This window comes from Oryx dammah, unplaced genomic scaffold (assembly GCF_014754425.2).
Source record: "Oryx dammah isolate SB20612 unplaced genomic scaffold, SCBI_Odam_1.1 HiC_scaffold_27, whole genome shotgun sequence".
NCBI classification, from domain to species: domain Eukaryota; kingdom Metazoa; phylum Chordata; class Mammalia; order Artiodactyla; family Bovidae; genus Oryx; species Oryx dammah.
The window spans coordinates 116,279,957-116,292,010 of record NW_024070211.1 but is presented as its reverse complement, the minus strand read 5'-3'; the positions used below and the strand labels follow the sequence as shown (position 1 = coordinate 116,292,010).

Genomic DNA, 12,054 nt, shown 5'->3' with positions numbered 1-12,054 from the left:
AGATTTCTATGACCATGATTTTAGCCCTAGAGAAAAGTAAATTGGCACCGTTTTCTCCATCTCATCATGAAGTCATGGTACAGGAGCCTGATCAAACGGTCCAAGATTTCTGATAGAGAAAGCAGAATGTCAGGGCTTCATAAGAAGCAGCATAAAATCCCTAATGCAGAGAGTGATCTCATTGCTTAGTCCGTAGATTAGGAGCAGTTTCAGTAGGATGAAATCCCTGGGCATAACACCTGCAAAGAATGAGAGAGGACTGGCATGGTGATAACCCCAAAGCTTTATCTTGAGCCATTTTTTAAATTCCATCCATCTCAATTTTGTTATTTGTGAGATGGGGCCTTAAAAGCTGTTTAATAGGAGAATTATAAGATCATATCAGATGTGTAAAAGTGCTTTGTGTTTAAAGTAGTATATGCCACTAGAGATTTTGAAAATTCATTTTTATATTTCCTTTTTAACCTAGAAAGTGCCCTGACCAGTCATAATGACCTCATCACACATTTTAAAACCATCTGGACTTTGGTGGTATGATAATAGCAATAGCAAGCAAACAGGAAGAGGAGTGTAGATAGGTAGTGAGGTATATCTGTGTGTGCATGACCAGAGGCTGAGTTTTCTTCATGTTCCAAAAAGTTCCATGAAAGCCATCTAGTGTTCAAATGGAAAGGAACACAAATCAGCTAGGAAATCTACCCAAATGTCAAAGTATCCACCTTAATCTTACTGACAAAGTAACTGTCCCTCGCAAGTACATGTCATTACTTTTCAAAAAATAATAACCATTTTTATCAATAATAGTTTCAAAGACTTGTGTAGATTTTTTACTTTGTTACATTGGTTAAGATTTTTAAAGTTACCTCTTAAAATATTAATAATAGCTTATCTTAAAATGGCTCTATTTAAGGGAGCCAATCTGGAAGCAAGAATGACCTAGGACAGATGCTGTTTTCTAATTCCACTCCAATGTATCCCTTAGGCTGGATTCCACCTCTTAAAAAAAAAAAAGGCAGGGATATGTATGGACTCAGTAAGGGTGGAGAAAGGAAAGCTGATAGTGACTCACTCCAGTTTATAGAAGGAAGGGATTATGCTTCCACCCCCATAAGTCTGATGCTGGGAACTCCCAGGTAGGAAGGTGAGGCAGATCTTGACATGAAAGCAGTTTGAAGTAGAGTCCCACCCTAGAAAACAAGCTAAATTCATTGTTAATTCCTAGACTACACAGTTAAAATGTAAGAACAGCAAGTGTCCCATACACTCAAAAATGCACATATCTTTTGGTGAACATTTTCAATTTTAGAATTCTATCTATCCTTAGGAAGTAATTAAGCATGTATGCAAAGATGGAGTTACTGAGCAGATCATCCAAGCTATGTTCACCATACAGAAATAGTAAAACCAACCTAAGGCAGCCAACAATGAGTTTAGTTAAATAAGTACCTCCATATAAAGTGTACTATTTATATTTAAAGTAATGTCATAGATAAATATTTATTCATATGATAAGATTCTACAGTGTATTAAGGACAAACAAAGGTGACCAACCAACAGATTCCAATTTTGTAAAATGAATACATGTGTGAAAGTAAGTGTGGTTTTAAAAGCCCTTAAAGGGCTTCTGACTCCAAATGGTAGACCGAACACATTTATTTGATCTCCTCTTGCTCCCCACATCCCACTAAAATGATTTTAAACCAGACACACTACAAAAGACAGTGTGTAAATGTGCAAAAAGAAACGCCCCCTGCTCTCACCTCAGCCCAGCTCTGGGTCTCGCCTACCTCTTTTCAAGTGGAAAGAAAGCTGAGGAAGGAGACAAGAGAATGGAAAGAGAAGATTTTTACTTTTTATCTTATACTTTCTGTACTACTTGAATTTTGAATTAGTGTGTATGTATTTTTGTACCTTTAGAAGGGCTGAGATGCCCCACACTCTGTCTGCAGAGTGTGTTTCTAAATCAACCCACTTCCAAAGTGTTGTGCACTTCTTACCTAAAAAAATTAATTAAAAAAATAAAAGTTATTGCAGGATAGGTACAAATGTGTTAATAAGTAGCATCACACCATTTTGCGTTTAGCTTGAAGAGGATTCACCTAAATTTGGTAAAAGAAGAAGGCAAAAGAGGAAGAAGAAAGGCAAGAGGGAAAGGGAAGGAGAGGCGCGCCGTTGGAGGGTGGTGGTGAGCAAGAGAGGATGTTTTAAGTGATGTGGTGATTTCCGCCTGACCTGCCTTTAACTGAGCTTGAACTTAACCTGAGGTTAATCCGAAAGGGATAATTTTGATATAAATTTGATACATTTCTGGTCCCATGTACTTTTCATATTTGTAGTATCTGGCCACAGTGAATATTATTCTAGTGTTAACAGATCCTCTTGTTTTTATTTGCTTTTTGAGACTTAAATAACATGGCTTATTAACACAACAGCTTCATAAGGGATCAACTGAGGAAGCAATATTCTATTCTGGCACTGAGTAATCGAAGGTATTTTCAAGGATAATTCTCATTTCTCCCTAGATTTAGAAGTTAATTCCCCAACCTAGGGAAAGACTGTGCAGAAATTAGTAATCAGTGAGTAGTGGTATTAAGGTATTTTTTATTCTCTTCCCCTCTCTCTTTAGTCAGATTTTCTATTTGAAATATGAGGAAGTGTTCCTTTCATAATAAGAAAACTATATTTAAAAAAATTTTTAACAGAATGTGTGGCTCTCACTCTACCTTCACCTGGCTGGTGGGCCCCCAGTAGCTCCTGTCTTTTACAAAGGCAACCAGATTTCATGACTCTCTTGAGACCCATCTCATTTCCTCCTGCTGCCCCAAATGGAGCACTTTTGAGTGATAAGATGCCATGGCATCATAAGTTTTCACCCTACCAAAATCACACAATCCCAGTCTGTGTCAAATGCTATTCATAACCAGCAGTTTGGTTGTTTTTCTTTTGTAAAGTGCTTCATGAAATTTTAAGAAACTCAAATATATATTCATCAGTAAAAAAAAAAAAAATTCAGAATTTGAAATACACTTAGAAAATGCCATTTGTAGAAGGAACATTAAATAGGTTACCACTTTATTATATAAGTTAAAACGCCATCCAAGAAACTTCAGATAGCGTAAAAAAGGAACTCACATGCTGATGATTAATCTGTGTTTCTGGCTGCAAACATTGAGCAATCAAGTTTGGGCTGTCCCAGGAGAACAACTTCGAAATCCTGAAAGGATAATCAAGCATTTATCTCAGAGGCCTGTGGAGTGACCAAATCCTTTGGTTACTTAAAAGGCAGAGAATAAGAAGCAGCTAAGAGCTTCCGGCTCTCCCGGAAGGGCTAGCCTTGTGGAAATGAGCCCCAAACTGGTAGCCTGGCCAGGTTGCATTTAATGGTTCTCATGTGTGGGAAGTGAGATTTCACAAGATCGTGGGTTCTCTATGGAGGATAGGTGCTTGAATAGATACCTAATTACATGTTAGCAGTTCAGGGTTAATACCTTACTGTATCATGCAGAACAATGGTTGACTCCTTTATATTAATCTCCTGGGATCCTTTAGTTTTATATATTTAAAATGGGAATCATACTCTGTTTAATCTGCAAATTCAATGATAGGTACTCTTTGGGTGTACAGTGCTGAGTCCTAAGGTATAAGAATAAGATTTCAAACATGTATTAAGAAACAAAAAAGACTAAAACACACTCTATCTATGGCAGAATTGTTGGGCCATTGAGTGTGGGAAATGGCAGAGAAGGAGTTCCTGATGAGCCCAATGGGAAGCCTGGAGACATCTTTATGTTCCCTTTCAGCATTCTGTAACTCGTTCACTTGTTAAATTAATACCTTGGCAATGAGAATCGCATTTTTCATGCCTTAGATCCATCTCTAAGAAAATGCACACCTGGAGGCTGTCAACAACAATAGGCTGGCCAAGTTAGATGAGCCCACTGACAGGGTTGGCACAGATCAGACTTAATCCCTTTCTCAGGGCACTGAAGCCGAGGACACAGGAGAGGAGCTGTCAGGAGTTTTCCGGTGACTCCCATTCCACCTGACCATCCACCCGAGGCCTGCATCACAGCCTCCTCCCCTGCCATCTGACCAGCAGGTCTGCTGATGTGCTTCACAGATGGCGAAGACATATTTTCTGCTCTTTCTTCTTTTTAATTCCTCCTTCCTTCCCTACTGCCAAGATGGGGACTGAATGAGTGGTGGTTTAATCACCAAGTCGTGTCTGACTCTTGTAATCCCATCGGCTGTAGCCCACTAGGCTCCTCTGTCCATAGGCTTTTCCAGGCAAGAATACTGGAGTGGGCTGCCATTTCCTTCTCCAGGGGATCTTCCCGACCCAGGAACTGAACCCGGATCTCCTGCATTGCAGGCAGATTCTTTACCGACTGAGCTACCAGGGAAGCTCACAGGGAGTGAATGGAGGGTACCAAATTGACCTGGACAGCATAAACTAGACGTGCATAGATTACAGAGCCTGGCCTCTCCAGTCTAACCATGGGATCCAATTTTAAGCTTTAAGTATCTATTATTAAAACAAGTGTGCTAAGTTGCTTCAGTCATGTTCAACTCTTCACAACCCTATGGACTGTAACCCACCAACAAGAACAGTAATGAAAATACCAACCTTCTTGTGAGAGCAAGATCAAATGAGGTAATAAATATAAAAGCATGTTGCCAACTGTAAACTATTTAAAACAAATAAATCATGTTAACAATTATTGTAGTGGTTCTCTTCAAAGGGAAGCAGCCAGGACGTTGAGTGGGTGGAAGAGTCACTCCATCTCCCACCTCCTGCTTCTTCTCCCTGGCCCAATGCTCACTGCCTTCTATCAGACCCAAATCTCCCTCTCCCTTTTCCTCATGCCAGATTTCCTCACACCCTCCAGTGCCAGCGGACACTTCTCAACCAGCTGCTGATCTCAATATCAGATTATAGAAATTCACAAAAAGGCATAAATGAGGATTAATTCTTCTGGAATATATTTACATGTTAAAAGAGTTTGGTAATCAAAAGCATTTTGTCTTGACGGAATGATTTGTAGAGGAAAAAAGGGAAACTGATTTTGTAATGTAGTTTAGGTTTATTTTTCCAGATTTTAGATTAATACATGTGATAACTGGCAGAAATTTTTTCACCAAAAAATATGCACAAAAATAGTCATGACAACACTATTTCTAATAGCCCCAAACAATCTGAAAGCCCATAGATAAACTGTAATCTGTTCACATAATGGAACTACACAGCAGTGAGAATGAAGGAACTAAAACTCTATGCAATGACAGGGATGAATCTTATGAACATGGTGATGTGTAAAGGAAGCCAGGCACAAATGCGTACATACCATGTGATTTTTATCTACATAAAGTTAAATAGGGAATTCCCTGGCAGTCCAGTGGTTAGGACTCAGCACTCTCACTTCTGAGGTCCCAGGTTCAATCCCTGGTCAGGGAAATAAGATCCCACAAGCCACGTGGTGTAGCCAAAAGTTAAACAGACAAAATGAATCTCTGATGTTATAAGTCAGGTCTATTTTGGTGGGGAAGTATTAGTGACTAGGAGGGAGGCATAAGAGCAACTTCTGGGGTAATAATAGTATTCCATCCCTTGATCTGAAGACTGGTTACATAGGTGTATTAATTTTGTGAGAATTAGTTGAGCTATAAATTTATGTATATATGCATAGTTGATTAAAACATACATGTTTAAATTTTGTATGCATGCATAATGTACTTAAAGTTTACTAAAAATTTGGCAACACATGTTAATTTCAAAAATATGTAGACTACAGGAAATATATAGTGTTAGGGGATAGCTTTCAAAAAAGATAAAATTGTAACTTATGTAAATATCAAATTAACGCACATTAAAGATTTTATTTAACTCATTAATTAGTGAAGAAACAGTAAGATATAGATAGTTCAAATGAATTTTATTTACAGAGATTTTAAAAATTATTTATTTTAATTGGAGGCTAATTACTTTACAATATTGTAGTGGTTTTGCCATACATTGACATGAATCAGCCATGGGTGTACATGTGTTCGCCATCCTGAACCCCCCTCCCATCTCCCTCCCCGTCCCATCCCTCTGGGTCATCCCAGTGCACCAGCTCTGAGCACCCTGTCTCATGCATCGAACGTGGACTGGCAGTCTGTTTCACATATGATAATATACATGTTTCAATGTTATACCCTCAAATCATCCCACACTTGCCTTCTCCCACAGAGTCCAAGAGTCTGTTCTTTACATCTGTGTCTCTTTTGCTGTCTTGCATATAGGGTCATCGTTACCATCTTTCTAAATTCCATATATATACATTAATATACTGTATTGGTGTTTTTCTTTCTGACTTACTTTACTGTGTATAACAAGCTCCAGTTTCATCCACCTCATTAGAACTGATTCAAATGCATTCTTTTTAATGGCTGAATAATATTCCATTGTGTATATGTATCACAGCTTTCTTATCCATTCGTCTGCCGATGGACACAAGTTTATATGGGCTTCCCAGGTGGTGCTAGTGGTAAGGAATCTGCTTGCCAATGCAGGAGACACGTGAGACACGGGTTTGGTCCATGAGTCGGGAAGATCCCCTGAAGTAGAAAATGGTGACACACGCCAGTATTCTTGCTTGGAAAATACCATGGACAAAGAAGCCTGACGGCTACACCCCATGGGGGTCACAAAGAGTCAACACAGCTGAGCAACTGAACACACACATGTTATCTACCAGCAAAATTTATTTACATAGTATTAATAGGAATCATTTATATAGCTAAGGATAGGAAACATTTTCATGTTACATGTTAACCCTCTTTCTCTACTGAATTGGAAAATAGTCTAGTCAAAGACAAAGAAAGCAGAAGTAACCAGAATTGATGAGCTAAATTTCATCCACTAAATTTCAAAGACTTTCTTGCACTAGAGTAAAATCAAAACAACTTGTAATTTTTCTAGTCAGGGATAACCTACATACACAAATTTTGTGCCATACTTTTTAATATTGTATGAGAATTATCTTAAATCTGTAGCGAAACTTAACTGCTTCCATGTTGAGTATAGAATGATTTCCCTTTGTACCAGAAAGCATTGCTCACATTCCTGATTATTTCCTTAGAATACTTTCTTAGAAGAAATACTAGATCAAAAGATACGGCCATTTTAAGATTCTGTATACATATTGCCAAGTGCTATAGGAATACTTTGAAGCACATAGCTGGGTAGGGAAAGGGAGAAAGGAAAAACCTTTCTAGATTACCTGCCCACAGACTTCAAGGGTAAACTGTATGTTTGCAGTTTTGCAACTACCCACTGTCTGCCGCCTTCTTTTTTTTTTTGCTTTTGGACTTCACCAGGATTGAGCAAAAACTCAGTCATTGACTGAGGAAAAAGCGTGGGTTGGTACAGCAAACCACAAAAATCTCCAGTTTAAACGCAAATCCAAGATTACAAGAGATCTCCCTGCACTGAAGGCTTCATCTGTGTTAGGTTATAAATCCCTTGAGGGAGTTTCCAGAACTCAAACCCCACTTCCTCCATATGACTTCCTGTGTTCACATGTGTTTTCTGATCTGTTTTGCCAGTCAGGAATTAAAATATTCTCTAAACTACATGTATCTAACCACGAGTACTAAATTATTCAATTATTCAATAGTGTTTATCAATTGCCTTCTAATTGATGTGCTAGTTCTGAGGTAAGTAGTAAGCAAAACAGACTTATTCTTGCCCTGTGAGTACCCAAAATATGTTTGTGCTATGCTGTGCTAAGTCGCTTCAGATATGTCCAACTCTTTGCAAACTTATGGATTGTAGCCCTCCAGACTCCTCTGTCCATGGTATTCTCCAGGCAAGAATCCTGGAGTGGGTTGCCATGTCCTCCCCAGGATCTTCCTGACCCAGGGATTGAACCCATGTCTCTAACATCTCCTGCGCTGGAAGGCAGGTTCTTTACTACTAGTGCCACAGCCAGTATGTAATAAGTAAAATATAACCACATACATGGAATGAACATCATGACTTCTCAGTTCAGTCGCTCAGTCGTGTCCAACTCTTTGTGACCCCATGGATTGCAGCACGCCAGGCCTCCCTGTCCATCACCAACTTCCGAAGTTTACTCAAACTCATGTCCACTGAGTTGGTGATGCCATCCAGCCATCTCATCTTCTGTCGTCCCCTTCTCCTCCCACCTTTAATCTTTCCCAACATCAGGGTCTTTTCAAATGAGTCAGTTCTTTGCATCAGGTGGCCAAAGTATTGGAGTTTTAGCTTCAGCACCAGTCCTTCCAATGAATGTTCAGGACTGATTTCCTTTGGGATGAACTGGTTTGATCTCCTTGCTGTCCAAGGAACTCTCAAGAGTCTTCTCTAACACCATAGTTCAGAAGCATCAATTCTTTCTTTATAGTCCAACTCTCACATCCATACATAACCACTGGAAAAATCATAGCTTTGACTAGATGGGCTTTTGTTGGCAAAGTAATATCTCTGCTTTTTAATATGCTATCTAGGTAGGTCATAACTTTTCTTCCAAGGAGTAAGCGTCTTTTAATTTCATGGCTGCAGTCACCATCTGCAGTGATTTTGGAGCCCCCCAAAATAAAGTCTGTCACTGTTTCCACTGTTTCCCCATCATGCTATTTATTGTTTGGTGTTGTATTTGTTGACTGCTCCCTAGAGATAGATCTTCTCTTTCCAACTAGATAAGATGCTCCTTGAAGATAGGGCTGTGTCTTCACTTCGCTAACATCTTCCAAATTATCATGCACTTAATAGGCACCTAGTAGAGTGCAACTCCAGTAGAGAGCAAGCTCCAGGAGATGGTAAAGGACAGGGAAGCCTGGCATGCTGCAGTCCATGGGGTTGCAAAGAGTCGTACACAATTGAGCAGCTGAAAAACGGAGAGCAATTAAAGTGGGCTTCATGTCTGCATGGACCAAACAAGCTATTCCTTCCAGCTCCTCAATTATTCTTATAATCTCTGTGGGAATAAATAACAAATGATTAGGAGACAGGATGTAACTTATTATGAAAGTGTTGTTTTACATTTTATCTTTGCCAATAGGTGGCATCGTCAATTTTGAAATTACATTTTCTATTTTGTAACCCCAAATTTTAAGTATGCAGTTCATTTGATAAATGCTTATTGGGCATCTTCTGCGTGGAAGCTGCCCTGCTGGCTACCACCAACAGAATTAGAAATAAAAATACTACAGATACGCTTTAACCTATTCCCTTCCTAGTATATGCTAAAGGACATTCCACTTTCAGATTTCATTCTTGTTTTACAAAATAACATCTAAATCTGTGATAACAACTCAAAAATGACAATTTTACCTGTGTGTGTGTATTTTCAACTCAACCTAATATCTTATTTTAAATGGAGGAGAGGGATGTTAATTTAAATAAAATGTAAACCAGAAAAATATGGATTGGGTGTGGGAGTGAGGGGGTCAATCCTCAGAATTTAATCCAAGCTGACTTTTTAAGTAACACAGTTTACGACTCCTCAGTGAAAGGAACTTTATTTCCTTTTGGAAGATAAGAGAAGCATGATCCAGGCATAACAGAACTATTTCTACAGCTTCCAAGGCTGCACAGTCCCATCTGGAGATAATAAAAGATCCCATTCCTCTGTGTTTATTTCAAAAGATTCATTCTCTGGAATGATCTGAGGTTGCAAACTGTAGAGCGTTTGCCAGCTAAAAAGGGCTGCTGCCTCCATGTTACTCAGGAGGTGTCTAGTCCCCAGGAAAGTGGGGACTTTCTAAACTCTCCTTAGAGTGGAAAGAAGCCCCTCTGCCCTTCCCAACAATATTGCCTTCTCGACAGTCTGGGGGAAGAAAAGGAAAAGGAGAAACAGGGAAGAGGAGCAGTGGGGAAATGAGATTTCAGTATTTGCATTAAACACCATGTACCAGTCACTAATTCATCCACCTTCTGATGAGAGGAAAGTGATATTTGACCAAATGTGTGCTTCTTTTTACTGAGCATCTTTAAAGGGCAATGAATGGCATTAGGTACTTTGGGAGGTGCAAAGATGGAGCATAGGAAGATTTTGCCATCCAGAAGCCCCCAGTCTAGTAACTACAATACTGTCTTGTGTAGTAGTGGTTAGAAGTATGGGCTCTTGGCTTTATTCATTTGAACCCTGACTCCACCATGTACATATTCTTGCATAAATTATTTAACCTCTTCATGTTTCAGTTTCCTAACCCACAAAATGGGGATAAAATAAATTAGGAATATAAAATGGAATTAGGAATATAAAACAAAATAATGCATTAAGTTTATAACAAAGGATGTTTGTTGTTACTGACACCAGTAACTTTAATACACAAAGGAAATGTTCAGTGTCATAAGAGAGGTCTATGTAAAGAGCTATGAAAACTCAGGAGCTAAAGCAGCAACTTCTTAGAAGGGCTGCTGCTGCTGCTAAGTCGCCCCAGTCGTGTCTGACTCTGTGCGACCCCATAACCGGCAGCCCACCAGGCTCCCCTGTCCCTGGGATTCTCCAGGCAAGAATACTGGAGTGGGTTGCCATCTCCTCCAATGCGTGAAAGTGAAGTTGCTTAGTCGTGTCCGACTCTTCGCAACCCCATGGACTGCAGCCCACCAGGCTCCTCCATCCATGGGATTTTCCAGGCAAGAGTACTGGAGTCGGGTGCCATGCAGGGCAGAGAAAAACACACACTGTTAGTGTGAAAAAAAAAAAAACAAAAACCCAAATGGAGTCACTTGTGTTAAGCCATGTCACAGATCAAGACTTAATACATAACCTAATTGCAGCCTCAACCTCCGCCAGGAATATAGTCTAAACTGTTCAGTCTGGAATTTCCTGGTCAGCACTAGTGAGGTAATCTGCCTTAGAGACCCCTTCCATCCTCTAAGAGAAAGATAAGGTAATCTGATCTTTCCTTGTTGTGCCCACTTCTGCTTATAAAAGCCCTTCATTGTGTATAGCACCTTTATATATGCTACATAGGTGCTACCAATTCATGGATCATTGAACAAAGTCAGTAAGACCTATAAAACTTACTCAGTTGAATTTTGTCTTTTAACAGATTTGGTGGCAGCAGTGGGATCTGAAGTGAACTTCCAATGGCTTCAGGAACAACAGGGGACAGAGGCATGGTACTCCCCAAAACCCACTGAGTTTTCTATCTTCTTCATCATTTCTGAAGGTCATCGGTAAGTCCCTCTTGGTTGCTTTTGCTTTCTTTGGATAAAGCTCCTGATTTAATAGACTTTCCAGTCCAGGGCAGGTCAGTTTAAGCTAGCAGACAGTTCCACCCAGAACTAACCCCTCAGCCTTGGTTCAGTTTTCAACTCCTCATTTGTTTGGGAGTCTTAGCCCTTGGTTCTGTGACCACATTCCACGCTGGGAACTGTTGGCAGTTTAATCTGCAGTTTCCCATTTCTTTGAAATCAGTCTGCAATGCCCATTCTTTGAGGTCGTTTTTTTCAATTCTCTTCCCAACCCCAGCTCCACTTTGAGAATGGCTGGCTGTGTGCACAGGGCCTTCTGCTGGCCCATCTGCAGTAACGTTTCTTTGGTTACTGCTTGGTATATTAAGGGGCACACATTTGTTTTGTTTTATATGAAAGGCTATTGCTGATAAAGATCTTGGAAGCAGAAAAGCCACAATAATTGGTGAGCATGGATTGAACACTTAAAAGCTGTTAGAGCACTTCTCACCAAACTCTAAGTCTCCTATTTTAGAATAAGTTCACCTCAGATGGGTAAACAGACACTAGGTCACCAGCCAACCTCAAGAACATTGTCATGCAATGAAGTACACTGTAAAATACCATACAATTTTCTTCTAAGCGGCACATCCCTTTTTAGTATTATTTTGACTCCAAAATCTAGCTCAATAAATACATAAATAAATAATTTAAAATAATTGCTCTTTAAAAATAATAAAATTAAAAGTTAATTACTAACTCAAATTCTAAAGCACTAAGCACACCACCTTTCAGCACACCTGCTTATCTTATGGCTAAGAACTATGGACCTGGAAGCTGTAGATATTTACAAAAATGGCAAAATC

General features: G+C 39.5%; 1 long non-coding RNA gene and 1 other non-coding gene across 2 annotated transcripts in view; one reads left to right on the top strand and one right to left on the bottom strand.

Annotated features, from left to right (window-relative positions):
• Positions 1-11,138, bottom strand: part of LOC120853954 — a 78,802-nt gene extending 67,664 nt beyond the window's left edge. The window contains exon 1 of the long non-coding RNA XR_005718890.1: positions 11,063-11,138. This is a non-coding gene — a long non-coding RNA (uncharacterized LOC120853954). The remainder of the gene's footprint in view (positions 1-11,062) is intronic.
• On the top strand, positions 5,383-5,455 carry TRNAE-CUC. Its single transcript has one exon. It is a non-coding gene; the product is annotated as a tRNA-Glu (tRNA).
• Positions 11,139-12,054: the final 916 nt, after the last annotated feature.